General features: G+C 34.6%; 1 long non-coding RNA gene across 1 annotated transcript; it reads left to right on the top strand.

The window, feature by feature from the left end:
• The first annotated feature begins 806 nt into the window (after positions 1-806).
• On the top strand, positions 807-15,271 carry LOC121070898. The gene is made up of 6 exons (XR_005820286.1): positions 807-956; positions 4,830-4,938; positions 5,060-5,250; positions 10,932-11,064; positions 11,515-11,672; positions 14,936-15,271. It is a non-coding gene; the product is annotated as an uncharacterized LOC121070898 (long non-coding RNA).
• The last annotated feature ends 865 nt before the right edge of the window (positions 15,272-16,136 follow it).

Below are 16,136 nucleotides of genomic sequence, written 5' to 3'. Positions count from 1 at the left end.
AAATATTCATAGAAATATATATGGAAAACCTATCAATGTTCTAAGACAGTGCAATATGATCTAAGAAGCTGTCAGTGGCATTTTCTATTACAGCTTTTTAAATAAGGCTGAAATTTGCAAAGGTGAAATGCTGACAATGTCCTTTATTTTATGATACCCAGTATAGTAAAATGTTGGGAATAAAGTACTTTCACAATACTACTGAAATGTATCCATTGCAATTTTAAAGTGGAGCGTAATGAAAAAAAATGTTTTGAGCCATTGATTTCTAGCAAAGCTTTAAGTGATCTTCTGTAGTGAATGCACACATTAGAAGCAAAGGCTGTCCAAATGGGACTTTCGGTATGTTTAACCAGCATTGTTTCAGACTTGGAGTAAAACTTTACTTTGGCTCAAAGCTATAGATTTGTTGCAATCTTTGCAGTTCACTGAACTTTTTTTGGTGCATACATATTTCAAGTAAACTCCATAGTTATAAGTATAACAAGTGACACGTTATGGACCCTAAATCGTTGCACTGTGAAATATGCACAGAAAAAGGACAAATGAAGATATCAAGGGTCTGTTCCATTTTGCACTGAACTGTAAAATGCCACCCTTGTTGTACAGAAGATCACTGGTTCTGAGCAGGGCTCATTGACTGCTAAGTTGTGGATAGTGTTTCACTTTCTGCAACTGTTAATATCCTGGGTTATCCAGGCATAATGACCTCTCTATTTGTGACACATTGTTGAATTTTCTGGTTCTTTTAACTTATTCAAACCTTTTTTTTTTTTTTTTTTCTTTCCTCTCCATTCATAGGAAGGCTGGAATGATTCTGAATTGAGCTGTGGTACAGAGTTGCTGAGCTGCTGGTCAGTCAGTTACAGTTGGAATCAGTGGTGGCACATCTGTAGATGAACATAAATGAAAGTACATAGAAAAGGTACTCTACATCTTCACTAGGTTTTCTGTAGGTAAGATTACATAGGAATTTTGCGCAATAGTGGAAAATTTGCAATATTGTTTGGTTTTGGTAGTTGTTAAATCTGATAAAATAAGTAGTCTGTTTTATAATAACCTATATTATGTTATAGTTGACATTTGATGTTCAACTTATGACTAGAAGTAAATTCCAATTTTATAGCTAGTCACCAAATTGCAATTGAATCATAATAACTTATATGTTAAATATTTTAAATGGTCTTGAAGTTTAAAATAAAATAAAATTGCATATAGTATACAGCATTTAGTTTCTGGGCCTGAATTTTTCCTCTAACCTTGTAAGGATCTGAATTTAGTGAAAGTGTGCCATCGGGATGTTAAGATATTTGAAAGCATCCAGAGGAGGGCAATAAAACTGGTAATAGGGCTGGAAGGCATGTCCTGTGAAGAGAGGCTGAGGACACTTGGGTTGCTGAGTCTGGGGAAGAGGAGGCTGAGACAACCTCATTGCTCTCTGTAACTTCCTCAGGTGGGGAAGTGGAGAGCAAAGCGCTGGTCTCTTTCACTGCTAACCCATGTTATTTAGCTTAGTTTCAACTTTGCTGTCTGCTTCTGTTTTATGCTGTTTTCTGTGACTCACTCCATAATAAGATCCGTAAATCTTACTAAACCTCACTGACATGACAGAAACAATATTTGCTAATTTCAGAGGACTTTAAAACGCAGGCCCAGAAAAGCAAATAATATGATGGATCTAATCTTCAGTACTGCATCCTTTTCTCATGACATCAATCCATGTTATTGTCTGTCATTGAAATGCAAAATTAGGTTGAATGTAGTGGCTGCATTCCTTCAGGGAAATACAAGAATGTAAATGATATACTGATAATCTATAACAATGTAAAGAATGTAACAAATATAAGCAGTATGAGGAGTATACCATAACTAGCAGTGGAACAAAGAAAATTTTGAGGTGTTTGGCCTTTTTCCACTTCGACTGTCTAAGGACAGCAGATATCAGGTTATAGATTCTTGATGAAATATGAACCATATTTCATAAGGGAATCGGTGATATGTAACGTTGAGTCAAGCCAACATATTTAGAAAACTGGGGAAAAGACTACCAGAGCTCAAGCAGATATCTGGAGAGGTGGCAAAGCTGCGAACTTGAAAACTTTTGGCAGCACTTAATGAGCTTATTATTAGACTATTTTAAATGCTACCAGATTAATGGCCCGAGGCTGATTCTGTGTTTGCTCTCACTCTTTCCATATCATGTTAATATCATAGAGGTAGGAAGTTACAAGCATACAGAAGCAGTACATTAGAAGTAGCAGTTCACAAACTTTTTTTGGAGGGTACACTGGAGGATAAAGACTGTGCTGATTCACTGCCAAGTATGTGGTACCAAGCATGTAGTGAAGGAAACATCTGCAGGCCCACTGGAGCTCCAGGTTTGATTACTATTTCTGGAGCCAGCTGTGACTTTCACCAGATTTTAAAATGATCCCTGGGTGGGTCTACAAATAATGGAGAGAAGAGCAAACCACATCCAGTGTTGTCACTTAATTAAGTGGACAAATCAAAGAGTAAAAAATGCAGGTTCTTTCTAGACTAGATATATGAAATACATGATAAAAGATGCAACTACTTGCCCGAGTTGTTTTTAAAATGCCTACTTCCAATGAGAGATACTGTTTTCATCTTTAAAATTCAGCTTTTGAAAATTTTGTGTGAAAAGTGATCCTCTTTGTAATGTTTCAGTTTACATCCAGATTCTATACAACTAATGGAATAGCACTGATAGTGCATAAACAGATTTTATGGGTAGCTAATATTTATTGCCTGCAGGTAGGACAACTAGAGTTAATGGACTTGAAGAAGCCACTGTTTCCTTTAAATATAGTCAACACATTTTCTCTTACCTAAAATTCTTAGCTCTCTAAGTTTTGAGGTGGAATAGTATAAAATACCACTTGTACATATTTTTAATAAACTTTTGCTTGCAGATATTAGATTCATAAAATACATGGGTATTATTACTTAATTTGATAAATACAGCTATGTGATGTTACAAAAAAGCTCACAAGTTCAACTATATTTATGAAAGTAAATACCATTTAAAAACTTTCACAAGTGTGTTCCTGCACTGACAACAGGACAGGTTAATCTTCTGAGCAATTATTTGTTTAATCATATGTATAAACAGGAAACATTTAAAAGGGCAGAAACCTCTTGTTTTTCATCTGGATTTAAGAATATCCTGAAATTCTCCATTAGTAACTGAAGTCTTTATGGTGTAATGAGATTATACCAATAAAAGGTATATCTTAAATTTAGATATTGAGGATGATATTCCACATAGTTCAAGTATTTTAAAAGACTCCACCTGCTGTCTTTCTACATGGATCCTGTAAAAGCACCTGCCAATATTTACAGCGTTCACTTATCAGTAGGCCTTGGCCACTGCAGAAGGATCAAGGGGAAAATTCTCTTAATAGATGATATCTATTAACTTGTTCAGCATGAGAGATCATTTGCTAAGATGGATATGTTCCCAATGGCATAGCTCTGAGGGTCACTGTGCCTTTTACGCCTGTGCTTCACAGAAAAGAAACAATTGGATAGGATAGGGTGAATGTTTTACTAGACCATTGGGCACATTGATTTTTATTTTCATGGATATGTAGATCAAATTGAAATAACCTAAAGGGGCTGATGTGATACCCCGGGACTGTTACATATGTCAAGATTCGTAGTAAGTCTGTATATTTCTAGTTCTTGGTACTCCCTGTAGAAAAATAGCATGGGGTGTCATTGAGATCTGTCACTTGCTGACACTTGGGGGAAAAAAATGACCCCTACCTCTGCTAGACATTTCTAAGACATGTCCCAGATGAATAAGATTGTTTACTGAACCTAGTTTTGATTTATTTATATTTAAAGTAAGTGTTATGCAAGTCAGATACGCGTGGTCCTGGCTGGCTGATATATCCTTAAGCAACTGTCTGTATATTGGAATACAAAGAATTCTTTCTTGCCTGATGTAGGATGTGACTTCAGAAATGTGTTTCTGTAAACACCCTGAAACTACTGATCGGGAACAGTTTCTATTTCAAGACTTGATGACATTGCATCTACTTAAGCAACCTCTGTTCAACTGACATGTGAAAAATGAGATTAAAAAGAAAACTATTAAGAGCACTATAAAATGTCAAAATTAATAGAGAATATAGTAATGTGGACAACTAAACCAAAACAAACTAAAATTTATTTGAAATTTTGACTTTTGAATTCTGCAGGAATATTATGCGTTAGAGGAATTTACAGATTTAGATTATTTTTACCCCCAAGGCTCAGGAAAAATTGTTATATGCATTATTTAAATTGCAGAGGAAGAAGGAATATAAATTGTTTTAAATATCAGAATCATCTTTTTTTCCTGTATGAATGCAGTAGCTTTTTTGAAGCTATTCACATTTGAAAAAAAAAATCTGACTTACTTGGGTGAACATAAAGTTATCTTTACATAATGTTAGCTTTAGCAGTTCTACCTGTGACAATATAAATTTCAGTTTTATGACAATCTGATATTTATTCAGCTAATACATATAAAATTGTAATTTAAAGTTTAATGTTGTAGAACTTGCCAGGTTGACAGGAAGACAGCAGTTCTTGTTTTAGTTACAGGAATACAAACTTCATTTCTCCTTGTTAACACGTGTTATTCACAATTTACATATCTAATGTACAAAAGTTGTTCAGATACTCTTCTGATAGGTCCAGAAAGGTTGATTGTACTGCAAAAGTGTCCAAAGAAATCAATCAGGGAGAGTTGATTGATTTTATATGGTTTGAACCATGAGCTGATTATAAATACTTTTAATTGCTAAATTTAACTAAAGGTTTGGACCGCTTCATTTGGAGACTGATCCACAGAGCTGGGAAATCAATTTTGCTTCAGTAACTAAATCTTTGGTTTAAGCTGTGGTAGCTTTTGGAGCAGAATATCAGGTGAGATCATTTAGGGCTCCTTTGGATTTATTCTCTGTTAATTAGAAGAATCTCAATTGTGGTTAAGTTCATTAAGTACAGTTTTCTTTTTTTCTTTTCTTTTTTTTTTTTTTTTTAACAGTATCTTTTAAGGAGAAGGCTGATCATACCATTAAGGACAATCAACTTGCCTGGAACACTCATTGCTCTTGTTTAACTCAATCACCACAGCAGTCCTTTATTATCTAAAATATTATCCAAATACATAGTGAAGGTATAATTCACTTCTGGCGTACTGATTGGGTTTACCTGAGTCAGAACAATGTGATTGAGGTAAGCTGCTGAATTATATTCCAGTAGCAAAGAATGAAAGATAGAAAAGGATTTTCAAAAATCTTCATTTTCCTAACAAATGTGTTGTGGATGCAAATACTGTTAGTCATTAATGACAAATGTAATAATTTTGAACCTGATTTTAAAATGCCCATGTCCTTGGTATCATATATAGAGAACAGTTCTGGTTGAGGTAGCTTTTCTGATTTAGTTTCCATTACTATAGAAATATATTCATTTCTTTTCACTTCAAAAATTCTTAGTGCATGATTCATTTGCTTTTCCTTTTATCCAGTAAGCCGAGCTTCAGAGACCTTATTTCTTTTTCACATCTTTATTTACTGTTAGGTACTTATTCATGGTGTTTTCAGAAATGAAGCATTTTTTTTCACTTGTGAAATCATGCAATTTGAAGTGTAAATGCCAATTTATTTCTGTGTTTTTGTAAAATGAAATACAACTCCTTGAAGTACTCATTTTGTAACAGTAGCATCTGTCAGTAGTGAGTTTAGGAAGTAATGGCTCCATCTACTGTTAGGTGTGGTATTATTTCTGCATTTGGCAAATAGCAGACTTCAGGGTGTGTTTTTCTTTTTAACTGTAATCTCTTTTTCTTTTGAAGGGGCGGGGGGGAATCCTTACCACCATAAACACTGTAGTCTTACTACAGTAAGTCCTGTTCATGTTTTCTAAATATTTTGTATTTATTGAATAAGTGAATATAAATATAAAACTAATGGAAACAGTGCAGGATTTTACTTGTGAATTTTTATTTTTTAACGCTTTGTTTCTTAAATTGTAGTTCACATTTTAGATTATTTCAATTACATCATGAAAATATATCTTATTCTTCAGTCAGTATAATAACTTGTGATAACTAGAAGTCAGTAGTTGGAAGTGAGGCTAACTCTGAAAGGAATCTGAAGAGCAATTGGTATCTAAAATGAGATGTATGCTTCATCGTTTTTATATTCATTCATTAATAGGGGCTTAAAATGCATTCTGGGAAAGCATTTAAGACCCTTAAGCTCAAGCTTGTTATGCTACTAACACATCCTGTTAACATTTAACAAGGATTGAATATAGGGATTTATTTTATAGAAGAAGCATGGCAAAAAACTTTAATAAATAGTGAGATGTTCTTTGAACAAAGAAGTTAGAGGCATCTTATTTTTATTGCAGAACATACAGCACCTTTATGTGAAATTAATGTGCTGTGGGAAATACTTTAGAACAGTTTCTAATGTTATTGTGGATGAATATCAATGAATACCAATAAATCAAAAAACAGTCCACTGTCAAAGCAGGTGTCCTAAAAGCTGGCGCTCAATAACAAGAAGAAATAAAAAGTCATAATCTTCAGGTCTAAACAGAAATGCTAAATTTAAAAGCATCCTTCCTCCTCCAAGAAGTATTTAAAAATAAATAAATAAATAAACACAACAGAAAATTTTCAAAATAGCAATGAGTTACTGTTTTGCTTACTTCTAGTAGTTAAAGGAAACAGCATGTATTTTAAAACATATTGATTAAAATCAAGTATATTTTCCTGGGTGTAAATATGTTGCTGAATGGTTCCTTTCTAGTTACTTTGGTCAGGTCAAATCTTCAAATGACAACAAAAATCCGGACAGTGTGATCGCAATAGTATTCTTTGCACAGTGTTGACAGGAACTCCTCTTTATTAGTGTGTGTTGCGGATGATGAGAACCCTGAGCTCTTGCTTGAGTTCTGATGTTTTGTAGATCAGCAGGTTCATACACATTACTATCAGCATGGACAGCACCCATGGACATCAGTGGAAGGGTGGAAGAGTATTCACCAAAGTGTAGTTTGTTTTTTTTCCCAGCTGCCTTGTCATCTAAAAAAAAATTAAAAAAAATTAAAAGGTTAGGTTGCGTTAGCATATCAGTGCTTTATATCCAGTGATTTGTGCTGTTGAAGATTCTTTAAATTGTGCCTTTGTCTGAGCATTTGAACATGTTAAACACATGAACATTTTGAAAATGTTGACAGAAATGTTGGGAATGTCTGTAGTGCTATATACTGGTAACCTTGGGAAAAATGGGAAAAAAAATAAAACCCTGCCCAGTATGAAATCAATACCAGATACCCTTCTAGCAGTGGACTTCCCTTTTTCATCTTTTCAGATTGACATTGGATTTGACTCGATTACTCAGAAAACTTCAGTAGACGAATAAAATGGAGACTGTATTCCTATTGCATTTTATGCTATTTGGAATTATTCTAGAATGCTTTGAATAATCAAAAAATACAGTTGTCAGCTGTAGTATTTCTTATTTCAGTAGGCATTATGATCGTTTACTTCAATATAAAAAATACTTCAATATAAAAAATATTGCAGTTTAGAAACCTCTCTCCTTATAGTATACAAAGTTTCTGATAATAACAGCTACAATACTTAAGTTCTAGCCTGTATGTCTTCTAGAGGGGAAAAAATACTAACAATAGTAGTTCTGTTTGAAACGTGTTGTATTTCTCTATGTATTTCCTATCACATTCACTTTATTTGTAGTGTCACGTTATTATAAGTTGCAGCATATGTAGGCCAACAAAAACTGACATCAAGGAAAGCGGCAAAATACAGTGTAATGATATGTGACACATCATTCAGACTGAGAAGAAAACTCACTTTCTTGGATTTAATACCTGCTACTTACAGTATTTGCCATTAATGTACACTCTCCTCTATGCAATCAACATATAGTTTATTTTTTTATATGAGAGAATACTATCTACTGAAAAACAGTAAAATCGTGAGGTATTTATTAAGACATTGATCCATAATTTAATCATGACTTTGCTTTGCTTTTCTTTTTCACAAACTCTTCATTCTTATGTAGAAAGGAAAAAATAATTTTATATTTTCCCCCCTTCAATGTTTATTAGCCTAAAAATGTAATGATATCCTTACTTGCGGTAGGTCAAGTTATATACTTTTTTTCAGGTAAATGTTATGGATAATTTATAAGTAAAATTTTCAATTCCAGAAAGTGAGCAAGATAAGCTAATTGTGTTCTTCAGTGTGCTTTGTTGCGAGTTTTGAAGGTGCATTTCCCAATAGGTTTCTACATAAGTGGTGTGCGCTGAAAGCAAAACCTGTCCCAGATAGATGTGCTGAAATGTATTTAGGACTAAAAATAAAACTTTCTAAAGTATTATTTGATTAAGAGTAGAACTATCTGCAAAACAGTTTTCCTGTCCTGGGAAGGTTTGAGGTTTTTGTCACATTCAGCACCAGGAGTTCATTGTGTGTTCACTTTTCTGAAAGAGAGAGAAGTTCTCCTGCACAGTGGCTGTTTAATGCCAAGGAAATGCAGACCTATAGATACTGTGATGAATCAGACAGAAACAAGGACTCCCTCATCAGCTTCCATGCCCTCTGGCCTACTGGCATAAGTATGCTGCACAGTGACATGCAGAAAGCTGGGTTTGAGTGCCCATGTGGCTAATAACTATCATTTTACTGTGTTAATTTTAACTTAGATTTGTTCTGTTTGTTGTCATTGCATGGCTGCCAAATGATTTGTTCTGGCACAGAAGAAATGATGGCATGGAGTCAGGGAGAAAAGGTGAAAAGTGAGAGAGAAAGAAACCAGAACCACTTTTCTTAGTAGCACTGGTAAGTAAGGTGAGCATAAAGTTCTTGTAGAGGAAGAGTGTTGTTTAAGGAAATGGACTCATATAGCCAGGTCTGAAAAATATGCCAGAAGTCTAAGTTAGCGTTATTTAATTATCAGAATTAAAATACTGATGGAACTGAAGCAGCACAGGAAAGTTTCATGATATATTGTCTATTCAAGGTGATAAATAGGAGAAGAGTTATTATTATTGATTGGTAAGGTTTTTGTTTTTTTTTTTTCCTTTAAGAAATAAAAACACCCCACTGTTTGCTGTACTACTGCTGTTGTGAAGGGATTTAATTTAAGGGAAAATGTGTTCCTAAATTGAAAATATCTGCCCTCATGGGAAAAGTCTGACAGAAGGCTAAATTAAAAATAATGTAGCTGAAGCTAAAAAACTGAGCTTTATTGTTAAGCATGTCTAGTAAAATGTAAGGTCAGAACAACAAATTAAACATTATAAAGTGTTCTTAAGAAATGAACAAAAAAGTCCTCTCAGAACGTGAGAGTAGATTTCAGTTTAGGTGTTTTGCTTTCTGTTCAAGCTTAGAAGTTTTGCTGAATCAGTGGAATGTGCATGCAGAACTGGCTTTGGAAAATGTCCAGGTACGTAAGTATTGTAGCAATACCTACCTTAAAAATGAAATTGTTTATGTTGATACACTCATGAGTGACATAACAGAGAAAAAAGATGGCTTTTCCTATACTTCTGAGGCACTTCAGTCTGTAACTCTAAGGGTTTAATACGTTAATAGATTTCAGTTTGATAGTGTTAACTGTCAAAGTGTTTGAATAGTTACTAGTTTTGGTCTAACTTTTTGTGGTAAATATCTATACATTTTCTATTAAAGATAGTACAGATGCTCAAAGAATTTAAAACTAAAGCCTAATCAAATAAAATGTATATTAAGGCAAGACTCCAAAACCTGATTGGTATCAAAGAGTGAAGCACATTGTCTTACATGTGCCTCAATCACACCATTGCTAGGTGGTCAAGGGAAGTGATTGTCCTGCTCTACCCTGTGCTGGTGTGGCCTCACCTCGAGTACCGTGTGCAGTTTGGGGCACCACAGTATAAGGACATAAAACTATTAGAGAGCCTCCGAAGGAGGGTGGCAAAGATGTTGAAGGGTCTAGAGGGGAAGACACATGAGGAGCAGCTGAAATAACTTGGATTGTTCAGCCCAGAGAAGAGGAAACTGAGGGGAGGCCTAATGGCGGCCTGCAGCTTCCTCATGAGCGGAGCGGAGGGACAGGCGCTGTCTCTGGGGACAGTGACAGGACCCAAGGGAACGGCATTCAGCTGTGACAGGAGAGGCTCAGGCTGGATTTTTGGGTGCTCCTATGTGGAGCCAGGAGTTGAACTCGATGATCCTTGTGGATCCCTTCCAACTCAGGATACTCTATGATTATAAATCAAAAAATAGTCCTCCCATTTCACCATGGAGACAGACTTTTGACAACTGCTTGGACAGAAGTGTGGAGCCTGAGAAATTGGCATGTTTTGGGCATTTGGCCATGTAAGTAAGGATCAACAGAGCATTAAGAAGATAGATGATTTTATTTACTAATTAAAATAGTAACATTTTCTTTGATTTAAAATAATCAAAAATGTATGTATATGGTATGTTTTAATTTAGAATATGCCATTTAAAATTCTTTTAATCTTTCATGGAAATGCCTACCTAAATATGTCACTTAATTACATATGATTATCTAAATATAGGGATACAATTTTTTCCTCGTGTTTATAAGAATTCCTGTTTTGAGAGCTGTCAGTCTTTATTCTTAAACTGATACACAATGATAAAAGATTTTTATACATTTTTCACTTGAGTGCATATGAAAAGGTCATTATCTAGTTGTACATTTGAAAACTTTGTGAAATACGAAGTTATTTACACACAGGAACTTTTGTAATATTGCCTACATCAATGACCACTTTTCCCATCATTCCTGGTGTTTAGATTGTTGTGATTCTGCTGATAAAGCTGATGTTTTTCTTCAGTATTCCTCTGCCTCTGTCCTTTCCTACAGGCTTACCCTGAGTTTGTCCTGACCTACCTAGAGGAACTAAATGAAAGAGGAGGTGACCCAGACAGAAAACCGCATTCACCATGGGGCCTGATCTGCAGTTCATCAGGAGATAGACAGCAGCTCAGCAGAAGAGGTCATAGTATTAAGCCAGAGGCAGATCAGAGACAGTCCTTTCAAAAACACATTTTGAAAGGGAAAATAGTGTGGAAGTCAACTTATTTCCTTAAATAACCTAATTTGATTTCTTAATTTAATAAAGTGTTTATATATTAAGCAAATAATAGTTGTAGATAGGATTTTAATGAATACACATGTATTCTATATGTATTTATATCTCAAACTATTTAAGTTTATATTCCACATGAGAAAAAAAATTTGAAATTTCTTATTTTCTATATGGAGAAACTTTGAAGGAAGGAAAGGAGACAAAAATCACTCTGTAGGTTTGTTTCTTGATGCATCTTGACATAACTATTTGTATTTCTGACATTTTCTGTTGATCAACAGCCTTACTTGGAAAAGCAGACACACATTGTTTTAATTAACAATTTATAAATTGCATGCTTGTACTTCCATCTCTTAGATTCTGAAAAAAAATGTCAGCAACCCCAATCAGAAACAACTTTCAGGACCTTTGGACGCCCATTTAATGCCTGCAGATCCCCTAGGGGAGACTACACAGCTGACGGTGGCACTGGTGAGGAAACTAGAAGAGAAACATCCTAAGGCCTCAGCTCAAAGGTAAGCCACTGACAGAACTGATATTTATTGTTCAATGACATTAGATGTTTTCCTTCAGTTTCATGTAAGATTGATTTCCTGGATATTATTGAAATATCTCAGAAACCCTCTGGCTGATAAGCGAACATGGATTTTGCCTAAAATTAATGAAAAAGGGTGACATTTATGTGCATTTCTTTTAAAGACTGATGTGTAGAATGTTTGATAATTGAAAATTTATTTTTCAATTTTATCTACAAACCTCACGTTACACAAATTACATAAAGAAATATAGCTTCTATCAACATTGTGACATCTTTTGTGCAACAAGATTTAAGTTTAAATGGTTAATGCTTTGTTATAAATCTGAAAGTCATGCTGAGCTGAAGTGCTAAGTGACACAGTTACTTTCTATATAGGACTGTATTTTAATTTGAGTAAAAGATTAATAGTAATGCTTTTAATTACTTCTACTTACAGCAGGCAGAACACATTGCCCTGGTTTGAGGGTTCTTTATAACTGGGGAAAAAAAAAAAAAAAAGTTTGGTTAACTAGCCAAATGCCATTCGTTAGATATTTTTGAGCTTTTGGGTGTTTTCTTAGATCAAAACATTAAGAAAAAAAAAGCCTCCCATTCAGATGGAAGGCCACTAGACGTTACTCAATATTAGAATGAAAGTTGAACTAAGTTTTTGAATGTTAAGCTAAAAAACTTTTCTTGGTGAACACAGACATTTGATTTAGAAGATTATCTGCAGTCAAAATAGTTTATAAGCACTGAATGCTTGACTTTGTCTTTATGCATTTCTTTCCATCAAAAGTGGTTACACAGTCTAAAGCACTTTTCTGAACTATAATTAAATATTAAAATAATAAATTAATAACATTATTTTATTGTCAAAAATATTGGTGTTAAATAGCAGTGGCAACTAATTCAAAATTCCTGCAATTACCTCTGTTATGGAAGTTCTAAGTGAGTTAAATCCTCTTTTCCTGCTGTTTTTCAGCAGACTGTGATAGACTAATGTATTCTGTAGCTCATAGAATACTTTCAATGCCCTTCTGGAAGATGATGTGAGAAATAAGGGAAAGGTTTCTATCCTTCTATCTATTCCAATGTAGGAATGAAATTTGCCATTCTTTACAGAACATGAAAAACTGTCATAGGTGCAAATGAAGTATACATTGTGTTAGTAGAGGAAACTGTATCTCTGTGTCCTAGAATTTTTGTTTCAGGAGTTGGTCCGGCTATATACGTCGATAAAGTGAATATTATCCTGCCCCTCCTAAGATGGTCAACTGTTTTTACAAATTCTTTCTGATTAACTGTCCTGCTCAACACACTTGTAGACTTTTTATCAGACTGGTTTTTGAGAAGTGATCTGAAGAGTCTCAAAAAGGAGATTCAGTTGCCAAGGCATAAGTGTTTAGTGTGATTTTAGGTGTTGAAGACTATACCGTCAGGCTTTCAGCTCCTTCAGGTTACAGTAAGTCTCCTGCAAATCTTGTATCTGTAAGGTGCAGAGCCTTAGGATACATTAGCAGTCTCAAATACCAACAAGGGTCTATATTTAAGAAATCGAATCCTGCCCTAAATGTTTCCTTCTCTAGCTTAGTGTTTTGGGGGAATGTGCAGCTCAGAGCTTCATTATTAAGGTTTTGTTTATTTGTTTCTGGTTTGGATTCTGAGAAACAGTCACGCTTTCATGGAGAGTCACCACAGAATGAAGTCAGTGCCACAATGGAAGAAAATCTAATCTATAGGTTTTTGTAGGAAGGGCTCTATGAAAAGAGGGATACATTTCAAAGAATGTGGTTAATTGGATTACAAGTTAATCTGTTTGCAATAATTTTTATGCAGCTAGGCTTTCTTGTTTTTGCTGGTTGAAACTTGCACTGAGTCCTTTTCTTACCTTCATCTTGTTTATTCACTTGCACATTATTCTATGATACATGGTAGCAAAGGCAAGCAAATTGTCTTGTTTCTCTGCATGTCCTTCCTTAGCAGTCTCAACAAGTCCTTTTTATCTTTGGGGACACCTTATTCAAGGTGTCAAATGCGGTTTTTTCATTGCATCTGATACTTTCACAAATTTATGAGATGCATGATGTTTGTAGGATATGACAACCCGAACCTCATCTATGATTTACCTGAATTAATCCCTGAGTTCCTATGTGAAATGTGAAAAACTCATCCATTCCAGTAAATGCCGTTGGCAAAAAAAATCCTTTCCATTTCTAAAAGGCAAACATTACCCCAAATGGACAAAAAATCCTATCATAAGCTAGTGCATAGGTATGGAGGGTTGAAATTGCTAAGTATTTAGATAAGAATGGTATTAGAATATAAGAATGAGTGGAGAAGTGAGCTATATGATTCTGATTTATGTACCTCCTTCAGTGTACAGGCGCTAATGACTTAACTAAGAACTAACAGCCACTAATTTCCTTCCCATCCTTATTCTCACTGAACTGCTCACATAAGGGAAGCTGCAGATCCATTATCTCCTTTCACTCAAATTTTGGAGAATGGACACGTGTAGAAAGATGTTGCATCATCTTTGCATCAAGAAAACAACTTAATGTTTTTGGTATTATATGGTAGAAATGCGACACCTGTAACTTCTGACAGCATTTTAAATTAGTTCTCTTATTCTTAGGATCTTTCTAGTTGGGCCCTAAGAAGGAAAGATGGTATTCTTGCATCATCAACTGTAACAGATAGATTTCTTTTGATGTCAGCTAAGTCTCTAAAATGAGCAGTTACTGAATAAATTTGCATGCAATAGTTCACACTTTTTTCTGGTATGTATCTCTAAGAGAAATATTTTGTACTTAAAATGGCATATTTCTTGTTCCTTTTGTTTCAGTATTTGAATGTTGAACTACAATTCAACATGGAACACTGACAAATTCTAGTAAGAAAAAGGGGAAGAAAGAACACTCGCTCTGTATTTTGGGTCTCCCAGCAATGCATTGAATTTGTGATTTGTCCCTTTAAATAGCACTGGTAATATTCCTAAAATTAGTCACCTGTTTTTAATGTATTTTTTAGTTTGCGGCCTTATTGGATCACTTTGCTTCCACAGGTAAGCCTGATTTCACAATTTTCTAAAGATTTCGTCTCCGATGTGGATATGTATTTAGGTGTGTTCTAAGCTATGTACATGCTAGGTACAAGCACTCTTGGATCTGGGTCAGAATACTTATGACCTTGTCATATTTAATACTAAGACAGACACATCTGGGACAGTTGGTTTCATTTTATTTTTTTCTGAATCAGTTGGGCAGATTCGGTTATTACATTTCTTAAGACTTACCAGTGGAGGAAAAATGACTAAACAACACCCCAAGGAGATGGAAATGTTCTCCCACTTTCATCAATGACACAACTATGAATTGGTAAAATTGTTTGTAAAGGCTAATTGAATGTTTGACCTTGATTCTTTATAGAAATTTATAAATTAAGCGATTTATAAATTCTAAGTGGGCAAAATAAAGGTGAAAGTCATGATCTACATTATAAATTATGATTACTCCATGGATACAGATGAGAATGTATTTTTTCAAAAAAATAGTTAGTTTTGGATACCAAATATTTTAAAAATACAGTTATTCATGTTCCACGTATAAACAGCTCTACACTGTATTTTTGTATTTAAAAAGTAGTCTGTATTAATTTTAAATACACCTTCAGACTTCTTTGTGAAAACTCCTTTATGACAACCATTTTTTCACTGAGTTGCAATGATTTTCCATGATATATCTGCCATGTAAGCATTCTAAAGGTTAAAGCTTTGAACTGGTGACATATTAGCTTTCATTATATGCTTTAGTCTCATCTTGACAAAATTATTCGAATAGCTATATCTGCCACAGATACAAATTTGGTTCTCAGTTCATCACAGAGGGGAAATGTTATATGTCCATCTGAAAATGAAAGGAATGTATAATAAACATTACAGTCCCATTTTTAGAAATAATTTGAATATATTTGTTTACATTAGTATACTGATTTGAGCGGCTTACCTTTATTTAAATGGAATAAGATCTGAGGGAGGGGAGAGGGGGGAGGAGGAGGACTGTAGCAGCCGACAAAGCATGGTGACCCAGCTTGTCACCCAGTGACCTGTGAGAAGGAAATAATGAACTGTGAGTAGCCGTCATCTTAACTGTTTCTGACAGTTTGGCTATGGGCACATCTGTGTTAGTTGCATGGAAAGGCCTTTGTTGTTTTCCCACTAGTGACTTTGCAGACCGCTGTGGGGTTTGCTAGCTGCCCTGCTCTTACACTTCCCCTCCTTTTTAAGTAGGAAGAGCAGCTGCCACTGATATAGCTGACATTTCTTTTAATGATTTACCTGGCATTTATATCATTAAAAAGAAGAAATTAACAGAATTTCTGGTTACTGTAAACAAAAATATTGTCTATATTCATGTAAGATCAGTTGCAAGTATGCCTGTAATCATTCTGTGTTACCTAC

Source organism: Cygnus olor, chromosome 5, assembly GCF_009769625.2.
Source record: "Cygnus olor isolate bCygOlo1 chromosome 5, bCygOlo1.pri.v2, whole genome shotgun sequence".
Taxonomy (NCBI): Eukaryota; Metazoa; Chordata; class Aves; order Anseriformes; family Anatidae; genus Cygnus; species Cygnus olor.
The sequence above is the reverse complement of the archived record's forward strand: the minus strand, read 5'-3'. Positions and strand labels throughout refer to the sequence as shown.